The following is a 22,559-nucleotide window of genomic DNA, read 5'->3' as shown; positions in this document are numbered from 1 at the left end:
CTGCCTTAACTGCACTTTACCACATTTCACATTGTTGTGAAATGAAAACTGGAAAGCCATGTGAAATCAACCAGGAGAGCCTGGTGTGAGGGCCAGTCAGGTGTATCGGGTAAGACAGACTCGGTACTCAAGTAATGCTCTCAATTCCTTCTTCACATGTAATTTTTCACTTCTTAAGACATTTTAAAAGTGCCAGTTCTGGGCTTCTCAACTTGAAATCTAAGTAGGTCTGCCATTCATAATTTCCTATCAGATTACTTGCCTCAGGAAACTAGCCGCAGCAACCAGAGTCTTCAGCATCTTTGGAGTTTGCAGCTTCTAGGTAGAGGTAGAGCATCCAGTGGAGGAGACAGGGAGATGGATGCTGGGAGGCTGCGGGCAAGGGGCAGCATTTTCTCCACTGTGAACCACAAGAAGGGTCTGGGGCATCCTCATAGCTACCAGCCAGGATGCTAACACCAGAGACCTGTAGTTGAGTCTCTGTAGTGGACAGAAGCTCTTGCTCACGCGGTTCATCAGGCAACCACAGTCAGTTTCTCTTGGAACTGACGTGTCTGACTTACCCACAGTTTTCAGTCCCTCTATAAAACAAAGGACTAGCACTAACCGGAGTTGCCCAGATGTGCCTCAGTTTCCTTATCAATAAAATTAGAGCAGTAATAGTTCCTCCCTCACAGGTTCCTGTGGGGCAGGCCTTTGGCCTAGCAGTTAAGCTGTGTGAGGATCCCTACAGCAGTTGGGAGCACAACTGTGTTGTAAACTACTGTTGCTTCATGTTTTAGCCAAGCACCTGCTCCTGTTACAGATGCTCCCACACTTCAAGGCGAGCTTCATGTCAGAGCTGTCTAATTTAGAGCACTGAGACCGGACATAAATTTTCCCAAGATGTTATTTGGGTCTCCTGGACTACATTTTTTCCCTTTGGGTATAATTAGAGAATAAGGCATTCCACATGATTCTAAGTCAGTTTGATCACTGACATTTATTAGTGTCTTTTAAAATATATATATACTTATTTTTATTTGAAGGTCAAAGTTATAAAGGGAGAAAGAGTGACAGAGAATTCTTCCATTTGCTGGTTCACTCCCCAGATGGCTACTGCTGCTAGAACTAGGCTGGTCCAATGCCGAATGTCAAGAGCTTCAGAGGAGCCTCAGTGCTTTCTGCTTTTATGATTTCTGCTTTGCTTGCTTGGCTGGGGGCTGTGTGAACTCCAGTCCTGACAGTCTATGTGACATCTGACAGGTCATGTAGGCAGAGCACTCCTCAGGAAGGAGGCCCCTGATGTTAGATAAGACTTGCCCTCTACCCCACAGTCCACTAGTTTGTACCATTTGAAAGTTGCTTGCTTCAAACCCACCAATAAAAGCCTGCCAATTTGCTCTTTTTAAAAGTTAACAGTTAAACTGACCAGTCATGACTGTGGAATTGTGTGGAATTGGCCTGAAGTGTATAAAAACCCTGTGCTGTCCAACCTGGGCCCTTCTGCCCCTTCTGCTTCAGCTGCTGCTCCTCTCTCCCCAGTCCCACTGGGCTGGGTGATGGCTGGGAGCCTAGGCTGACCTGAATAAACTGCCCTTATGCGTTTGCATCGACTTCAGACTCCTGATGATTTCTGGGGATCTCAAAATCTGGGTACAACACTTCTTCCACGTGAGCTTGGGTCATCTTCCACTGTTTTCCCAGGTCATTAGCAGAGAACTGGATCAGAAGTGCCCAGATTCGAACCAGCACCCATATGGCATGCCAGTACCACAGACAGAAGCTTAGCTCACTGTGTCACAGTTCTAGCCCCTACTGTGTCTTTTAAGCAGATATGCAAGGACTCCATTAGTTAAAATGTGGGTTGAGCTGTTGGGTTCCTCCAGGTCCTTGCCCCAAGCGGTAGGTTACAGGGAGCGTCTCAGACCAGATTCCTGAGCATTTCTTAGCAAGCCATCGTGGAACCAGTTCTGCAAGTGCCCTGAGGCCCCAGGGCTTTACTCTGACAGCATTTTCCTCACTCACTAAACAGGCAAAGGCTCTCCTTCATCTGGTTTATCAGGCAACCACAGTCATTTTCTCTTGGAACTAACGTGTCTGACTTACCTACAGTTTTCAGTCCCTCTATAAAACAAAGGACAAGCTCTAACCGGAGTAGCCCAGATGTGCCTCAGTTTCCTTATCAATAAAACTAGAGTAGTAACAGTTCCTCCCTCACAGGTTCCTGTGGGGGCAGGCCTTTGGCCTAGCAGTTAAGCTGTGCGAGGATCCCTATAGAGGAGTGCTGGGATTTGAGCTGGCTCTGCTCTCCATTCCAGCTTCCTGCTAATGCACACCCTGGGAGTTGGCCAGAGATGGCTGAAGATTCTGGGGCCCAGCCACCCACCTGAGACCATGGTTAAGTTCCCAGCTCCTAGCTTCTGCCTAGCTGATCATTGTGGATATCTGGAGAGTGACACAGGATGGGAGCTTGTGAGTGCTCGCTCTCTCTATATATATATACATATATATATGTATGTAGATGGTAGATAGATAGATAGATATAGGTGATAGAAATGTCTCTGTGTCTCCTTGATGCTTAGATTGTAAGAATTAAAGTTTATATAAAAAGATTAAATGTTCTCATATATTCCTCCTGACTCTCATGAGAAGCCCCTACACTGTCCCTCAGAAATGTTATGTCAAAAATCTCTAGCCTTGTGGCCCTCTCCATGGTAGAGCAAGTTAAGCTTCTGCCCGTGGCATCAGCATCCTATACGGATGCCGGTTCAAGTCCTGGCTGCTCCACCTCTAACCCAGCTCCCCACTAATGTACTGGGAAAGCAGCTGAAAAAGACCCAAAGTCTTGGACCCCCATATGCTAATGTGGGAGACAGAGAAGAAGGTCCTGGCTTTGGATCAGCTCAGCTCTGGCCATTGCAGCTATTTAGGGAGTGAACCAGTAGATGGAAGAGTGAGCTCCTCTTTCTTCTTGCCTCCCCTTCTCTCTCTGTCATTGTGACTTTCAAATAAAAATAGATAAATCTTTTTGTATTAATGTCTAGGAAAAATTTTTCTAGCCCTGAAGCTGGCATTGTAGAATAGCAGATAAGCTGCCTGCTGCACCAGCATCCCACATAGGCACTGGTTTGAGTCCCAGTTGTTCTCATCTCTGATCCAGTTCTCTGCTAATGGCCTAAGAAAGGATGCAGAAGATGACCCCAAATATTAGGGCCCCTGCCACCCATGTAGGAGGCCCTGATGAAATTCCTGCCTGCTCACTTATCCTGACCCATTGCTGGCCGTTGCAGCCATCAGGGAAGTAGACCAGTAGATGGAACTCTATCTCTCCAGTCTCTAGTAACTATACTTTCAAAATAAGTAAATATTTTTTAAAAACTCTCTAGGGGACAATTGGTTCTAGACTCCTAGATTCGGCCTGACCCAGCCCGGGATGTTGCTGCTACTCCATCTTTTAAATAAAGAGGTAAATCTTTTTTAAAAGATTTATTTATTTTTATTGGTAAGTAAATCCTCTGCCTGAAGCACTGCCATCTCACATGGATTCTGCTTTGAGTCCCAACTGCTCCACTTCCCATCCAGCTCCCTGCTTTAAGGGCTGAGAAAGCAGTAGAGGACAGTGCAAGTTCTTAACCTGCATGGGAGACCCTGAAAAAATTCCTGGCTTCTAGCTTTGAATTTGCTCAGCTTTGGCCATTGTAGCCATTTGGGGTTGCAACAGATGCAAGATCTCTCTTTCTCTTTCTCTCTCCCCTTTTCTGTGTAAACATACCTTTCAAATAAAAATAAATAAATCTGTAAAAATACTGACAATAAAATACAAAGTCTATAACCTCAAAGAACTAATTACACTTCAGGAACAAAACTAATACACAAAGAAGTTATACACTAATGACAGAAGGATTAAAGTTTTACTTATTTCCCCAAAATCTTTGAAAGTGAGAGAGCCTGTTGCAATTGTATAAAAAATAATTGCTGTGAATTTAGATGATACCTGCTATCCTAAGGAACAGTTTCAATTTCTAGGCCCCAAACTCTTCCTTCTTCATAATTGAAGGAATAAGTTCATTTGATTTTATAAATCTTATTCCCATCGATAGCACATTTTTGTTTTACTTTAATCATTCTTGACCCTTATCCCAAAAAAAGTTCTCTGACTTTCATGGATATTTACAAAAGATATTTCACAGTGATTTGTTTCTGCGTTCATATTAACCACAGAACAAACAGGCTGTGCTAGGCAGTTTTAGGAAAAGGCTGAGTAGGTATCTTTTTCCAATGGTCTGGAATGCTTAAATCTGAGGCTCCAAAGTCCTGAGAAATCAGGAGATTAAGCATCAAAGAAAATACAAAGCTAACGTGGTAGAGAGAAGGCCAACAACAAACTACTGGGGATAAGCAGGAATTTTCTATTCTTAGGACTTTAGTTGATAGCAAGGGATATGACCTTTTTTTTTTTTTTTTTCAAAATTATAAAGCCTGGGTCTGGTGTTGTGGCATAGCATGTAAAGAGGTCACCTGTGATGCCAGCATTCTATATGGGTACTACTTTGTTTTCCAGCTATTCCGCTTCTGGTCCAACTCCTTGCTAATGGCTTGAGAAAAGCAGTGGAAGACAGCCTAAGTATTTGGGCCCCTGCATCCATGTGGGAGTACCAGGTGAAGCTCCTGGCTCCTGCCTTTGCCTTAGCTCAGCCTTGACCATTTGGCCATCTGAGGAGTACAGCAGCAGATAAATGAGTCTCTGTTTTCTCTCAGTGACTCTGCCCTTCAAAGAAAAAAAAATCCTTAAATATTTTTAAAAAGAAATTATAAATCTACCCAAAATGAAGACAAATTCTCATATTCAAGATAATCAAAGAAACCTGAATTTTTAACATTTTTTAAAAGATTCGTTTTTGTTGGAATGGCAGATTTACAGAGAGAATGAAAAGCAGATAGGTCTTCTATCTGTTGGTTCACTCCCCAATGCCCACTACAGCTAGAGTTGAGTTGAGCCAAAGCCAGGAGCCAGGAATTTCTTCTGGGTCTCCCGGGCGGGTGCAAGATCCCAAAGCTTTGACCATCCTCCACTGCTCTGCCAGGCTACAAGCAAGGAGCTGGATGGGAAGAGCAGCATCTGGGACATGAATCAGTTCCCATATGGGATGCCAGTGCTTGCAGGTGGAGGATTAGCATGATGAACCATTGCTCTGCCCCACAAAACCAGAATTTTGAAAGCTGGAAACAAAGAATGAGTGACTGAACAGGCAGAGGAGCTGGAATGAACTTCCAGCAGAGAAAGAAGTTATCAGGAACCTGAGTTGGTTTGCTCTGAATTCCACACAGGCCACAGGTTGGAGGAACAACCTGTGGAAATACTGGTTGGAGTCTCTGCTTCGCTAAGCTTTTTTTTTTTTTTTTTTTAAGATTTACTTCTTCTTATTATTATGATGATGATAAGGCAGAATTACAGAGAGCAGTAGAGACACAGAGAGATCTTGTATCTGTTGGTTCACTCCTCAAATGGCCACAATGGCTGGAGTTGAGCTGCTCCACAGCCAGGAACCAGGAGCTTCTTCCCAGTCTCCCATAAGGATGTTGGAGCCCAAGAACTTGGGCTATCTTCTGCTGTTCCAGGGAGTTGAATAGCTAGAACTTCAACAGACATCCACCTGGGGTGCCAATGCTTCAGGCAAGAGGCTTAACCTACTATGCCATGAAGCCAGCCCCCGATAATGCACCCGCAAGGCAGCAAAAGATGACGCAAGCACTTGAGTTCTTGCCCTCCCTGAGGAAGACTCAGCTAGAGTTCTAGACACCTAGATTCAGCCTGACCCAGCCCTGGATGTTGCTGCTACTCCATCTTTTAAATAAAGAGATAAATCTTTTTTAAAAGATGTATTTATTTTTATTGGTAAGTCAGATTGACAAGAGAAAGATCTTGCATTTGATGGTTCACTCCCCAAGTGGCCACAATGGTCAAACTTGAGCAGATCTGAAGCCAGGAGCCAGGAGCTTCTTCCAGATCTCCCACAGCGGTACAGGGTCCCAAAACTTTGGGCCACCCCTCACTGCTTTTCCAGGCCACAAACAGGGAAATGGAGTAGCCAGGACACAAACTGGCACCCATATGGGATCCCAGTGCACGCAAGGTGAGGATTTTAGCCACTAGGCTACTGCACCAGGCCCTCAAATTAAGAAATAAATCTCTAAAAGATAAAATAGAGACAGAATGAATGAAAAGAAAGGAAAGGAAAAGCAAAGCAAATTAAAAGATCCAGGTGGACAGAGGAATCGATCAGCAGGAATTAGAATAGGCAGGTCCCAGAATCCAGGCCCATGTGCATATATCAGCTGTATCCATGTCACAGTTGGACGGCCATTTGCTTGCTAAAAACCTTTGAAAGACACACTAGCATTTTTAACACAAACTTGATTGTCCAAGATGCCAAATCAGTCAGGCTTTCAAAACTGCATCCTCCTACATTTGTTTATGTGAAGTAGAAGTCCGGTTAACTAATTGCCTGGGTTTTACCAGAATTTTCATTCTCTTTGTAAGATAAACCAACTGATGCCTACATGTCTATTTCTACTGAGTTTCATGTTTATCAAGAGAATGAGTTGTTATTAAGTTTATGTATGCCTCTTGTCACTTAAAATACATAATATACTGGTAATACGTGGTACATTTATAATTATTACCCAAAGCAACAAAAACTGAGGGCATAAGAAAGCAGTTAGTTGTTGGTGTGAGCTTGAGCTTGAGACTGCTGGACAGATACGGCGGTTGAATCCCTGCAGTATTTCCCATTTCCCCTAAACCTCACAAAAAAAAAAAAAAAAAAGAGAAAAAAAAGAAGGTAAGGGGACAAAAGACCAAAACTCACGGGGCATAGCATGAGAGGAGATGGCGGAGGCCTGGCCTGCGGACTCCACTCCTGCACTCACCAGAATTGGAATCACTCCTACTGAAACAGCCGCCTCACCACGGTTGTTCATGTGTCTTTCCCGGGGTTTGAGAGACAACGCCTGCGGTTCTGTCTGCCACAGGCCAGTTCCAAAGGGCATGCTAGTGAACTCTCTGCCTTGATCCTTATAGACCAGAGCAACCTGGAGTGCCCTGGTATCAATCAGCTGTTTTCCCTTTGTGGTGCCTCCCTGTGCTTCCTTACAAGACAAACAGCTTCGAAATGACCAGGCGGCTGGGCTTTTTTGTTTGTTTGCTTTTGCTTTTTATTTCTGTTTTCTTTAGCCCTTTCCTTGTCTGTGAAACCAACATCCTCTGCTTGGCCGATTGGATACTTGCTCTGTTTTGCGAATGAAGTGTTCTGGAGTTGAAAATAAGGTCAAATGAAGAGCTTTAAACGGAAGGTTGTGATTTCATCTTTTGACACAGCAGACATGAGGTGTCTTGGTATGGCTTAACCGGTAATTAATATTAACTTCCCACTTTTTTTCACTCTGCAAGTGTCTGTAAGGGAGAAAATCTCAAAACTACAAAGTCATTCCTATCACAGATTTAGTGAAAGTAGAGGAAGAGGACACCCTGACACCACCATCACTCCCTCATCCTTTGGCTCACATGGCCAGCTGACGATCCCTCCCCATGTCTTGGCAGTAAAAGAGACTTGTATTGACCTGGACTGCCGGGCAACAGGCACAGCTGAAGGTGGGAGAGAAGCAGCTCAGAAAACCCAGGCATCATGGAAAGGCTGCATCTTGGACCTGCCATTGCCAGTCCTCTCCTGCTGCTTGGTTGCGAGATGGCTGATACTAAGCAAGACTGGCTGTAAAATTTGCAGGGCCCAGCACAAAATTGAAAAGATGGGGCCATTTATGGCACAGCACTGGGAAGTTATTCAAGACAGCAGCAATAGAGCATGAAGCCAAGGGAGAGATCCAGCTGCCTGTGGGGCTCTGAGTTGACTGCCCAGGCCGCATGCCCAAGGAGCCAGTCCTGCTGCAGGAGATCCCCACACCCATAAGGCAGGGGAGAGGTCTTCTCAGGAAATGGAGCAATCCAGATAAATGCACTCTTGGAGAGGATTTAGGATTTCCCTAAAAACAGTCCTCATCAGATTGTCAATATGTGTGTTTTGTGCATTTGAAGGAAATTTTTATGCCCCAAATAAAAATTATTCAGAGATAATTCTGACTTTTAAAATTAAATCTTACCTATTGCAAGTTTAGTCAATTTATTTTTTTAACCTTTTAAATTAAATCCCCAGACCTGCTTTTTTAGCTTTGTAAACCCACCAAAATTTAGTGCTTTCATAAGGAGACTTTTAGCAGCTAATGAGATCCCTTAACATTTGAACACTGCTTTCAGAAATATACTTTTCATTGTATTTTAAATTTTTCATTGTCTTATAATAAAACTTACAAGAAAAGTACTTAACAATTACCTGCCAAAGTATTAATATATTAATAGATGTAACTCATAAATGAACATATAAAGAGTAACACTTCATTTCTACCAAACAGTCCAATGCTATAAGAATTTAGTAAGTTGGCGAAACAAATCTACACCAACGACATAATTAACAGCTGGAGCTGGGATCATGGGCTAAACCGTGCCTCTTAATACCTAAACTTCTTAAACATTTGAAACTGCTAAAAGTAACACTTGAGCTAACATTTAATGTCATAGGTTTGACACACTTCATTGCTAAGTTCTAAATTTCATCAAGTTATAAAGTTGTTGTGGTGACTATCAACTTAGCAACTAAGACATGTATGGTCCAGAACCTGGCCCAGTAGCTTAGCAGCTAAAGTCCTTGCCTTGCCTGCTGCCAGGATCCCATATGGGCATCAATTTGTGTCCCAGCTACTCCACTTCCCATCCAGCTCCCTGCTTGTGGCCTGGGAAAACAGTGGAGGATGGCCAAAAGCCTTGGGACCCTGCACCCTCGTGAGAGACCCAGAGGAGGCTCCTGACTCCTGGCTTCGGATTGGCTCAGCTCCAACCATTGCGACCACTTGGGGAGTGAACCATCAGATGGAAGATCTTCCTCTCTGTCTCTCCTCCTCTCTGTATATCTGACTTTACAATAAAAATAAATCTTTTTAAAAAAAAATGACCTGTGTGGTCCACTTCCTGGCAGTGGCGAGCCTGGGAGACAGTGGTGATGGTTCAAACAACTGGGTTCCTGCCGCCCGCATGGGAGATGGGCTGTATTCCCAGCTCTTGGCTTTGGTTGGCAAAGAGGGATGTTGCAGGTGTTTGGGGCAGTGAATCGGCAGATGGATACTCTCTTTTTTTAAAATGTGTTTACTTGAGGGAGCATTAGCTGTGCACATCGGGCACCAGTGCCTTCTCAGGGGGCTGAGTCTTACGCTTTAACAGGAGGCTGTAAGAGCGTGAGACTTGGAGCTGGAGAACACCCTCACCATATTCCTTGGGATTTATTGTGAAATTCCTTTCTAGAATCATGATTTAGACTCTAAAAAGATAGGCCTTAGGTTCAAGTACTAAGTGTTCCTTTTTCCCTGGAAGCCGATAACCCCAAATAAGTTGGGGTTTTACTATTTTTTTTAAGTTCTCTTGAAATATGTTTCCCTTCCACCTCTAGAGATACTTGTGAACATTCCATTGGATCTTTGGGATTTTTATGTAAGTCTGTTGAAATCTATTTGGCTTTGTTATATAACCCCTAAATGCTTTCATATCCCTTTTTTTCTGGTAAGGCCACACCCCCATGGATGCCAATCTGCCCTCCTCCTGCACGTGAGGAGTTTGTCTGAGAATATCAAGATCACCGCATGACCCTGTGTGTCCTGCAGCGAGGCCCCAGGTCCCTCCTGCACACAGCTGCCCTTCTCAGTGACTCATTCTTCTTCTTTTAAAAAAGATTTATTTTTATTGGAAAGTCAGATTTACAGAGAGGAGAGAGAGAGAAAGATAAAGATCTTTCAATCACTGGTTCACGCTCCAAGTGGCCACGACGGTCAGGGCTGAACCGATTCAAAGCCAGGAGCCAGGAATTTCTTCTGGGTCTCCCACATGGGTGCAGGGTCCCAAGGTTTTGGGCTGTCCTCGACTGCTTTCCCAGACTAAAAGCAGAGAGCTGGAAGGGAAGTGGGGCAGCCGGGAATACAAATTGATGCCCATATGGGATCCTGCTGGATGCAAGATGAGGATTTCAGCTGCAAGGCTACTATGCCAGGCCCTCTTCTTTTTAAAAAAATTATTTATTTTGCTTAAAAGAGTTACAAAGGGAGAGACAGAGATGGAAAGAGACAAAGAGGAAGAAACAGATCTTCCATCTACTGGTTCACTCCCCAAATGGCCACAAGGGCTAGAGCTGAACAGACCTGAAGTCAAGAGCTTTTTCTGCATATAAGTGCAGGGTCCCAAGGCTTTGGACCATCCTCTACTGCTTTCCCAGGCCACAAACAGGGAGATGGATGGGAAGCGGAGCAGCTGGGACTCGAACCGGGATCTATTTGGAATGCCAGATCTTGCAGGTAGAGGATTAGCCAGATGAGCTGTTGTTTTTGCTGTGAATTATGAACAGCTTTTGTTCCAGACAGAAACTTCATTTCATATGCTAGTACTTCTAAAAGTTGGTGGAGAAAATGAAATGGGAAAATATGTTGATTTGGGGGATGCAAACCTCTTAAATTTGGTGATAGGGATGGAATGTGTTAGTCACCTTGAGACTCACTCTGCGGCTATTGCTGCTGGTCCTGAACAGGCAGAACCCCTGGGCATATTACATGAGTCATAATACACATTTCCCATATGTGCATACCACCCATATGTGTATGAGAGATCTTCAAACAAGTCACAAAAAATGCACAGTATGATAAAAACTATGCATGGATTTCAAAATGTTTTGCAGGCAAATAAAATTTTATCTGCATTTTTTCATGAACTTTTCGAAGTTCCTTGTATGGTGAGCTAAATGCCTGCAAGTTGAAAAAAAATCAGATGCTTCGTGGTTTCTGACATCACAGATCCCCATTTGCTCACAGTTTCTCCCCCATTCTAGAGCTCTCCATCACACACACACACACACACACACACACACACACACACACACACACACACACACACACACACACATTTTTGCTGAATTATTTTAGAGCTTGAAGCCAGGTTTAAGATTTCAAAATTATGTTTCTTTTAAAATCTATTTGGAAAGCAGAGAGAAACAAATTCCATTCTCTGGTTCACTCCCCAAATGCCCACAACAGCTTGGGGCCCGGAACTCCAACAAGGTGTCCCACATGAGGGGCAGGCTCCCAATCTGAGCCATCCCCTGCTGCCTCTCGTCTTGTGCATTTGCAGGAAGCTGGACCAGAAGTGGGGGAGCCACCAACCAGGTACTGTCACAGAGAGTGGTCCCAAATGGCAGCTCTCCCCGCTTCACGAAGTGATAGTTTCTTCCCTGCAAAAACCACTTTGCATGCCTGGATAAACCCTTTTACGACTCTATCATGATCAAGCCAGACCATTCTCTCTGACATTCAGCTTGTTTTCCACCAGTGGGAAACTGTAGGCCTGCAGAAACATTTCTCTTACAAATAACCTTGTGATGAGCTTTTTATAACTCAATCTTTTTCATCCTAAATTCTGTAAGATCACAGCTCAAAGATAGCTGTTGGGTCTGAAGGACAATACATGGTGTTAACCTTGTGGTATGCATTGCCAAGCTGCCAACTAAAACATCTATCAACCCCTGCTTTCAGTAGCAAAAGCTTAAAAATACTCGGGTGCCTACCCTGCCAACAGATACCCAGCCAACTATCATTTTTATCTTTTGCATTTTAGATCAGAATAAAGGAATGAGGCATCAGTGTTGTGGTTTTAATCAGCGTTTGAGCAGGGAGGTGACTGAGTCATGTTGGTGTTTCCATTAACCATCTTTCGGGCAGCTAAGACCTGAAGTTGAGAGCGCAGTCCTCAAGTTCAAAGGCAGCTGTCTCAGCCATGTGTCAAGTGTCTCTCGTCTCTTCATATTGATTTCCACAGGTTCAGACTCTCAGAAGAATCTGATGGTGTTTTCCATCTGAGGTCATGTTGCTGGCCAGTCTCAGGAATGTCATAGTTGACTTTCAGTTCGTACAACAGAATGCCTGAGACTGGGGTATGTGTAAGGAAAAGGAGCATGGGCGGCGTGGCCTAGCAGCTAAAGTCCTTGCCTTGAACGTGCCAGTATTCCATATGGGCGCCGGTTCTAATCCCAGCAGCTCCACTTCCCATCCAGCTCCCTGCTTGTGGCCTGGGAAAGCAGTGGAGGACAGCTCTAAGCCTTGGGATCCTGCACCCATGTGGGAAACCTGGAAGAAGTTCCTGGATGCTGGCTTTGGATTGGCGCAGTACCGGCCGTTGTGCTCATTTGGGGAGTGAATCATCGGATGGAAGATCTTCCTCTCTGTCTCTCCTCCTCTCTGTATATCTGACTTTGTAATAAAAATAAATAAATCTTAAAAAAAAAAAAAAGGGAAAAGGAGTGTGCCTAGCTCACGGTTCTGGAGCAGACAGCACTGGCAGCTGCTGGAGTGCCAGTGAGGGGAAGGCTTCTTGTTGCCTCGTCAGACGGCAGAGAAAGGGGGAAAAAAGAGTGTGTGTCTCCAAGAGAAAGCAAGAGGGGCTGGACTGGCTTGACAACAACCAACTCCCTTTAGAAACATACTCACTCCTCTTAACCTAGTCACCCCTTCTAGGCACCACTTCCCAATTCCACCACATTGCCAATCAAATTTCAATGAGAGTTTTAGAGGAAACAAATCGTTCTTGACCTCAGCAAAAGGGTCAGTTAACCACAGGATTAGGGTGGCATCCATTACCTGCATCTCATCACCCAACCTGGGTTTTTACAAGATGATAAAATTAGGTCATTGGCCAGACGGGACTCCCAATGATAACTGTCACCCTGTTTGATCAGCTCCTGAAAACATTCCCTTAAAGGCTCCATGACGACAGCCAGGTGGGTAGAGTCAGGGCAGGTCATGCCCCGCATACTCCACATCCACCTTCCTGAACCGCTGCTAGCTATGTGACCCACAGCACAGGGCTGGTTGGCATTCTACACGACTCACAATCTCAGTCACAGAGAAGCCAGAAGAGCACATTAGCCTGGGCTGCCTTTCAGGCCAGTAACTCTGCACTGTCTTATCTCCAAAGAAAACCACGGCCAGTGATGCTCACAGATCTTAACTAATCATGTAACTTTTTCCCCTTTCCCATGCCTAGCAGGGCCAGACACATTTATTTCTTAAATTCCTTGTGACAGATATTTTTCAGGTTTAGCATCTCTGTATCTAAACACTTTATTTGGAAAGAATGCCCTGGTGTGGTCCAATGGCCCCTTTCCCAGCTCCCTCATCTCTGGAACTTGGGCATGGAATTTTTAATCAGATGTTCCTATCCAAGACTTAACCTTGGAGGTAACGCGGAGAAGCAAGGGGCCCCTGAGAAGCCTTCTGGGGTGGCAGAGGAAGCAGTAAGTGCGGATGAGGTAGATGTGCCAATGACGGAGGCTCTTGGATGCCAGCCAGATGCTTTCCTGGGGATTCATTTAGGCTCTATATCTGACAGCCTAATTTCTTATGACATTTATGATCCAAATCTCGTTCTTCATTTTTTCCATCAATTTTGTGAGCCACCCAATGTTCTTCCAATAAATCTCTTCTCTCTCTGACCAGTTAGTCCTCAATGTTTAGGCACCTGGAAATCTGGGATTAGTATATATATCTTTTGTGCAGAAATTGCTTTTTCCATAGAGACAAAAAATGAGGAAGAGGAGTGCCCACTTCAAGTCCAAAAATATCCACCATCCCAACTTTTGTGATAAACAGCTCATGGTTTTATTTAGTCTTAGCATCTAAAAACTTCCAAAAGTTCATGGGAAATGAACCAGCAGATAGAATATTTCTTATCGTCTCTCTATCTCTCTCTAACTCTACCTTTCAAATAAATAAAATAAATCTTTTGTAAACAAAATAACAGTATAATTTCATTTAGCCTAATTTTCAGTTTTAGGCAAATGGATCATAGTGTTTATTTATTTATTTTTGCTTCAACTTTCATCATTCAATATTGTTGAGTAGAACTGAAATTTGCATTGCTGTAAAATATCCCATAGTAGAAATACACCATGATTGATGAACTGTAGACAAACATATTGCCTCCAGTGTGGGACAGGGATGAACACGGCTGCTTTGAAGATCCTAGGAGAGCTTTAAGCACATCTGCCTGGTAGCAGAAAACAGCCCCAATCTTTAACTTTCCCAGACGATGCCACACTGTCTTCCAAAGCAAACGCACCGATTCCCCAGCAGCCTGCACCTCTTCCTCTATTACTCTTTCATTGCGGCCAGAGTGGAGGGTGGTGAATGGCATCTCCCTGTGGCCGTCATTTGATTGATAAGGTGGAGCCTATCTGCATACATTTCTTGGTCATTTCTCTAGTTTTCTTTGATACAGTCCCAGTCCAAATAGTCTGCCTTCTTTTTCAATGAAATTGTCTCAGGGATTTCAAGGAGTTTTCATATGTTCTGGAGGCTAATCTTTTAAATTGCATAGTGTCACAAATATCTTCTGCTCTGTACATCACTTATTTCCTTGTTTAATGCTTTCTATGGAAAAAAAGTTTTCTTGCTTTAGTATAGTCAGATGTATCAGTCTTCTGATCTATGGTTGGGAATTTTGGTATTGAACCTTCGCATTGGACCCCCACACATTAAAAAATACATATTTGTTGATGAGCCCAATGCAGTAGCCTAGTGCTTAAAGTCCTTGCTTTGCATGCACTGGGATCCCAAATGGATGTCGATTCATGTCCCAACTGCTCTACTTCCCATCCAGCTCCCTGCTTGTGGCTTGGGAAAGTAGTAGAAAATAGCCCAAAGCCTTAGGACCCTGCGCCCATGTGGGAGACCCAGAAGAAGCTCCTGGCCCCTGGCTTCAGATCAGCTTAGCTCCAGCTGTTAATGGCAGGTTGGGGAGTGAATCATTGGACAGAAGATCCTCTCTGTCTCTCCTCCTCTCCATAAATCTGACTTTCCAATAATAATAAAATTAAATCTTTAAAAATATTTATCTCTGTTCAAGTCAGAGTGACAGAAAGGAAAGGATGCAGAGATGAGACCAAACTCTTCTGGCTGCTGATCCACATCCCTAATGGTCACAACAGAACCTGGAATTCTTCTTCTTCTTCTTCTTTTTTGCAGGGCAGAGGCAAACGCAGTCCCCCCACTACCACAAATTATGTAATTGAGTTTCCCATATTTGGGGAAATTGCAGAATTGCAGCAGTCAGCACATCTGGAGTGCAATGGGTGAGCCTCGCCCTGGGAGAACCACCTTCGTGATCATGGTATCTCCCCTGCCAGGTAAGTATTTAGAACCTGGAATTCCATACAACACATTGCAATATGGGTGCACACACTTGGGCCATCATCCACTGCCTTTTCCAGAGCATCCAACAGGGGAGGAATCAGAAAGTGGAGTCACTGAGACTCAGTCTGACTCTCGGAGATGCCAGCATCCCAGCTAGGAGTTTAACCTACTACTACACAATGTTGACCACCATATGTGAATTAGTCAACTTTAAAAAAATATTTGTTTATTAATTTTGATGGTCAGAGTTACAAAGAGAAAGCAAAAGACTGGGACACACACACACACATGCACAGATCTTTCCTCTGTTCTTCACAAGGCTAAAACAACCAGAGCCTGGCCAGGCTGAGGTGGGGAGCTAGGTACTTCATCCAGGTCTCCTACGTGGTGGTACAGGCCTATGCACTTGAGCCATCTTCTGTTGCTCTTCCCAGACTGTGAGCAGGGAGTTGGGATAGTAGAGGAAATACTAATTAGGCTACAAACCAGCACCCATGGGGATGCCAGCTTTTACAGGTGGCAGCTTTACCTACTATACCACAACACTGGCCCCCTACACGCGTATAATTTTTTTTAAAGATTTGTTTATTTTTATTGGAAAGTCAGATATATAGAGTGAAGGAGAGACAGAAAGATCTTCCATGTGCTGAGCCAAAGCCAGGAGCTTGCTCTGGGTCTCCCACGTGGGTACAGGGTCCCAAGGCTTTGGGCTGTCCTCTACCGCTTTCCTAGGCCACAATCAGGGAGCTGAAAAGGAGTGGAACCAGCATCCATAATGGGATCCCGGCGCATGCAAGGTGAGGATTTTAGCCATTAGGCTACCATGCCGGGCTCCACACGTATAATTTTAACCTACTTGTTAAGCATCACAAAAGAGAGAATAAATGAAAAAAAATTTTTGATTGGGAATCCTTTCAACTTCGAATTAGTTGGAGAGAATGACCATTTTAACCATATTGCACCTTTCAACCTGTGAACTCAGTAACTGTGCATTTCTTTCAGTCTTCTTTGACACTGCACAACAAGGCTTTATTTCTCTCCACAGAACTAGAACATTAACTCTGTGGCTATTCAATTATGCAAGCACATTTAGAAATCACTGGGTGGGACTTTTATCATCACAGGTTTTGCATGTGGCAATGCTTTTCCATGGCTACTGATGCAGACAGAATACTTGTATTCATTCAAACACACCTTTTCTCTCTTACAGCTCTGCAGGCCAAAAATTTGACACAGGTTTCACTGGATGAAAACAAAGAGAATATTCTGGAAGCTCCTTTCTTCCATCTTCAAAGCCAATGACGTTCCCTCACAGTCTGCCTTTCTTCTGTAGCCATGAGTCCTCCGGCCGACCCTTTCTTAAAAAAAAAAAAAAGTATTTGTTTATTTGACAGTTACAGGGAGAAGAGGAGACAGAGAGATCTGCCACCTGCTGATTCACTTCCAAAATGCTCACGATGGCCATTGCCAAAGTGAGGACACAGAGAGGCCAGGTCTCCAGTGCAGGTGGCAGGAAGGCAGCTGCTGCAGCCATCTCTGCCGCCTCTCCGGGGAGTTGGGATCACAAGTCAGGGACTCCCACGTGGGAGGCAGGCACCTTAACCATGAGCTCAACCCTTGCTCCTCTTGGCCTCTTTCAGTTATCTAAGGCAACCATGAGCCTCTCTGGGTTAAGTTGATCTAATTGTGCCCACAGTGGGTCTTTCTGTTCTTTTTTCTCCACTCCTTTCTTGCCTCTTGGATTTTATAGCCGACTCCTTATCCGTGGTAATTCCTTGCAAGGCCCCCAATGGATGCTTGAAACAGCAGGCAATTTCAAACCCCATCCACACCATTCTTTTCCGGCACACACATTAGCTATGATGAGGAAACTAATAAATTAGACGTGAAGATTAGCAGCTGATAATAAGGATCATTGCATAACAATATGCTGTAATGAAATTGCCTGCATTATTCTTCTTGTACTTTGGGGCTATAGGTTACTTGGACACACACACTGAGCTATTAAAATCGCAACAATCAGATAACCAAGATGTCTGCTAAGTGACTGGCGAACAGGTAGCATGTACAGTGTGAAAATGCAGGACAAAGGACTAATTTATGCCCTGGGTAGGATGGAGCAGACAGTGTGAGGTTGTTGTGTTTCTCAGGCAGGTGTGCAACTTAAAAACTTACAAATTATTGATTTCTGGAATCATCCATATAATATTTTTGGACTATATAGGGAACAAACTGTGAAAAACAAAGCCATCATCAAGTTAAGACTATTGTGCTTTTTTTAGGATTTATTTTTTATTTCTTTGAAAGTCAGAGCTACAGAGAGAGGAGAGACATCTTCCATCTTCTGGTTCACTCTCCAAATGGTGGCAATGGCGAGGTCCGGTCCAGGACCCAAGGAACAGGGTCTCTCCTGGGTCTTCCACGTGAGTGCAGGAGTCCAAGAACTTGGAACATCTGCTGCTTTCCTAGGTGCTTTAGCAGGAAGCTGGGGCAGAATGGAGTAGCCTGGATTCCAACCAGTGCCCAAGTTAGAGTCTAGCAACACAGGCAGGGGCTTGGCCTGCTATGTTATGATGCAAGCCCCACTATATAACTTTTTAAAGCACTCTCATTCTTAGTCATTTACTCATGTGGAAACTGCTTATTTTATTTCTATTTATCAGTTACTACAGGAATTACAATATGAGTCATTAACTTGCTAAAGTTGAATATAATTTTAAAATATTTATTTACTTACTTATTTGAAAGGCAGAGCTTCAGACAGACGTAGAAAGGAACCTCCATTTGCTGATTCTGAACCAGACCACCCAAGCCTCACCAACTCCCCCATCCCTGGAGCTCAGGAACTCAGCTCCCAGCACGCAAATGGACCCCAGGCCCTGAGCCAAGCTACCCAGCCCTGTTGGGTACCCCATCCCTAGGACTCATGAACCCGCCATCCATTGGGCCCAGCTGGCATGACTTGCCTCACCTCAGCATCCACAATCTTATTGCACAGCCTGATCTAGTCTAGTCTGTCCCCTGATCCAGCTCCTACTGGTAGGTGCTACAGCCTGTCCCAGCCTAGCCCAGCCTAACTGCTGTACCATTCCTAATGTGAACTGGCTGGCACTGCAGCCTGATCTGACTCCTTCTGCCCCCTGCCCTGGTTCTCAGACCTACCAGTGGGTGTTATGTGCTGGCCAGACTGGTCTGTTCCCAGACCTGACCCACATGTATGCCAACAGGTACTATAAGCTGGCATGGTCTGGGCTGCTCCTTGCCTTGCTTCTCACACTCACCTGCAGGGGCTGCATCTCAGTGAAGGAGTTTCCCAAGCTCCTCCATCGAGTCTCCTCCCAGTGGCAGTTCTTCCATATACCAGTGGGTTGTTAGCCCAGGTTGACTTTGTCCACCTCCTGTCCTGACTACATCAGTGGTCTTGCTCAACTGGCCACACCCATTCTGGTTCTTGTTGTTGGGTGTTGCAGCACAGTGCTACCTGGTCAGCACCCAGACACAGCTTTCATGTAGTTCAATGGGAGTCAAGAGCCATCCTTGATTGCTTTCTTAGGCCACAAGCAGGGAGCTAGATGGGAAGCAGGGCCACCGGGATTAGATCTGGAGTTCATATTTGACCCTGGCAAGTGCAAGGCAAGAACTTTAGCTGCTAGGGTATTGCACTGGGCCCCTGTTCACTTTTTAAAGAATGGCCCAAAGCCTTGGGACCCTGAATCTGCGTGGGAGACTCGGAAGAAACTCCTGGCTTTGGATCGGCACAGCTCCAGCTGTTGTGGCCACTTGGTGGGCGGGGGGTGAATCGATGGACGGAAGATCTCTCCTCCTCTGCGTATATCTGGCTTTCCAATTAAAAAAAAAATCTTTGAAAAAATGTTTATTTTTCATCTATTTGAAAGACAGTCTTGGAAAATTCCAAGTGGATGTCTTTCATCTGCTGGTTTACTCTCCAGCTGCCTTCAACAGCCAGGGCTGGGCCAGGCTGATGCCAGAAGCCGGATACTCCATCCTGGTCTCCCACATAGGTGACGGCTATAACCCAGCACCAACCCCAGCTTCTGTTCAACACCCTGAGAGTGTACTTACACAATCTCAGACAGCCTGACATTATCAGACTATACAATCAAGGGACCCCCATGTGTTGATTGAAGTGCTATAGATCACAGCTATAGTTGGAACCACTGGCGTGTAGCCCTTTCCAACTAATTTCTTTCCCTTGGTGACATACATTGAAGATGCCTCCATGTCCTTTCATGGCTTCATAGCCCATTTATCACTGGATAAGTTTCCCTTGTCTGAACATACCACAGTTTACCTATTCACCTACTGCAGGGCATCGTGCTTGCTTTGTGAACAAATTGATCTTACATACACATGCCATTTCATTTCTGTGTCATCTTTTATTGCCTTAAATACTTCACATACGCTTATTTCATATTTCCTGCAATCATGCTGGTATGTGAATGAAGGTCATGGTTGCTGTTGTTTCTGATTAAACCACAGTGGCTCATCTCCCTCTATGCTTGGTCAGATGTGTGTGAGTATGCATGTGTGCTTGCATGCATACATGGGTGTGGTGCTTCATTGAAGTTAATTAAGGAAGGGTCTGAGGGCCTACCCTTGTGATATTTTTCTTCAGAAGGACTTTGTCCTGGTGGCATCTGACCACTTCAGGGTTTCCCCTGGAGGTTCTTAGAGATTTACGGGCTGTTTCTCGGTCCCAGTGTTGGCATTAGCATTTGTCCCCAGAGCAGGTTTTTTTCTGTGAATGTTATCCTAGTTTCAATTTTCAGTTGTCACCACCACCACCCCTGCTCTCTCCCAACTTCCAGTCCCACTTAGGGGCTATTCTTCACTTTCTTGTCAAGTTCAGCAATGATTTTCTTCAAATGCTATTTTTGAAATCGTTGGAGATTTTTTTCCCACCCATGCATGTATTATGTTTTGTGTTGCATTTTGTCATGGAATGTGGTAGGTCCAAACAAGCCGATGCTGCAGTCCGTAGAATGTTACTTATGGCAAAAGGGAAGAGAGCAGAGACTCCTGGCATGGAGGTGGTGGGGTCGGGGGTGGGATACGATCCTGGGTCCATTTGGAGGACTCAATAACATGAAGCTTGTTCTACGAGAGAAGGTGGAGGCCACAATGTCGCAGGAATGCAGACAGCTTCTGGAAGCAAAGAGTGGTGGGACATGGCTGCTTCCTGGGTCCTCCAGATGGAACCAGTCCTGTTGAGCCCTTGCATTTATCCCCATTATGGATCACGGTGTGCTTGTGACTTCCAGGACTTTAAGAGAATAAATTTGTGCTGTTTTTAAATCATTGGCAAATGTATTGGCTCATTGCTGAGTCAACAGGAAATGAATGCTTGGAAGACTTTTCTTCTTTTTTTTTTTTTAAGATTTATTTATTTTTATTGGAAAGGCAGATATACAGAGAGGAGGAAAGACAGTGAGAAAATCTTCTGTCTGATGATTTACTCCCCAAGTGAATGCAACAGCCGATGCTATGCCGAGCCAGGAGCCAGGAACTTCTCCCAGGCCTCCCACACGGGTGCAGGGTCCCAAGGCTTTGGGCCGTCCTCAACTGCTTTCCCAGACCACAAGCAGGGAGCTGGATGGGAAGTAGAGCTGCCAGGATTAGAACCAGCGCCCATATGGGATCCTGGTAAGGACTTTAGCTGCTAGGCCGTGCCGCCGGGCCCTGGAAGACTTTTCTTTTCAGACGAGTAAACACACAGTTATTTAAGAACCTTACAGGGCTTCTTTAGCATGTCTTGGTCTATACTGAAATCCCCCAGCACTCAAGGCTCAACTATTTACATACACTTGCTTCTGTCCTTTGTGTCACGGGCTCTCCCTCGGCCTTCTGCAGATGAACTTCTCAGCTTTCCTGATTACCAGCAGCTTACTCCAGTCCTCCCTGTACGACTCCATTCCATACCTTAAGAGGCCTTTTCCAGCCCTGTCTCCCTCACATTACACACTGCTCTGTGGTCCAGAGAGCTTGGGTCTTGCTCACACATCCCTCAGGAGTTCTCTGCAGTTTATCTGTTCAACTCTTCTCCCAGACCAGGCCTGAGATCCTGGGCTGTAGATGGTACACAGCCAGCATCTCTTTTTACCTGCTGTATTTGCTTTCTGTGGCTATGGTGACAAATGACTGCAAACAAGACACCTCAAAACCAACATGTTCCCCAGCATCAAGGCCTTGGCGGGGTGGGGCCTCACCCTCTCCTGGGGGAGAATCCACCTGCCAGATGGAGGTAGCTGCATCGCCACAGTCTAGGCCTCTATTTTCACTCTGCCTCATCCTCTGTAGATTTTCTTAACCTTCTGTGTATCAATGTTATTGGGATATATGTGATTCCATTTCAGGCCCACCCACATAACCCTATATCATCTTCTCATCACAAATGGCAAACTGAAATTCATCTCAAAGATGCTTTTCCCAAATACCTTCATTGACCCTGGGCACTTGATGTCATTGTCTCTTATGGAGTCACCTTCCTTGCCTGCCAGCACCCATTCCCTTTGACTAGTATCACCCTTTTGTAGTAAGAAGGGAAACCTCACCTCCCCAGACTCTGGGCACACTCCTCCCTTACCATGGGTTTAAGACCTGACCATTCTGGGTATTTTGTCCCCTTTAGCCACAATAATTGACTCAGTGCTGGGCACATGGCTCAAGACAAAATAATGACATTAATTTCTAGGGTTTCTGCTTGAATAGGAAGGAAACATGGGTTTTCTCCTAAGGTTCTTAGATTACACAATTAGATGTATTTACTCACTGTCTGGAAAGTTTACATGGAAGAACTCAAAAAAGTTAAAAAGCAGCAGGTACCAGGATTCAAGGGCTAGAGCCAAAACTCAATGCCCCAAGACATGCCCTCCCCACTCATATCTGTATGGTTTCTTTCCATCAAAAATCTTCCTCAAGACCAGTGTTGTGGTATATCACAATAATCTTCCACCTGCTGCACTAGCATTCCATATGGACACTGGTTCTAGTCCCGGCTGCTCCACTTCTGAGCCAGGTTTCTGCTTGTGGCCTGGGAGAGAGGATAGCCTAAATCCTTGGAACCCTGCATCCATGTGGGAGACCTGAAACAAGCTCCTGGTTTTCTGATCAGCTCGGTTCTAGCCATGGCAGTCATGTGAAGAGCATTTCTCTTTCTCGGTAAGCTTGCCTTTCAAATAAAAATAAAATAAAGCTTTAAAAGAAATCTTTTTTTTTCACGCACCAGT

At 44.7% G+C, this 22,559-nt stretch overlaps 1 pseudogene; it reads right to left on the bottom strand.

The window, feature by feature from the left end:
• Nucleotides 1-15,140: 15,140 nt before the first annotated feature.
• LOC121171404 lies at nt 15,141-15,313 on the bottom strand (annotated as a pseudogene).
• Nucleotides 15,314-22,559: the final 7,246 nt, after the last annotated feature.

Source organism: Ochotona curzoniae, unplaced genomic scaffold (assembly GCF_017591425.1).
Source record: "Ochotona curzoniae isolate NIBS_2020 unplaced genomic scaffold, NIBS_Ocur_1.0 scaffold_2587, whole genome shotgun sequence".
Lineage (NCBI taxonomy): Eukaryota > Metazoa > Chordata > Mammalia > Lagomorpha > Ochotonidae > Ochotona > Ochotona curzoniae.
Note: the sequence above shows the minus strand (reverse complement) of the source record. Positions and strands in the feature narration are given on the sequence as shown.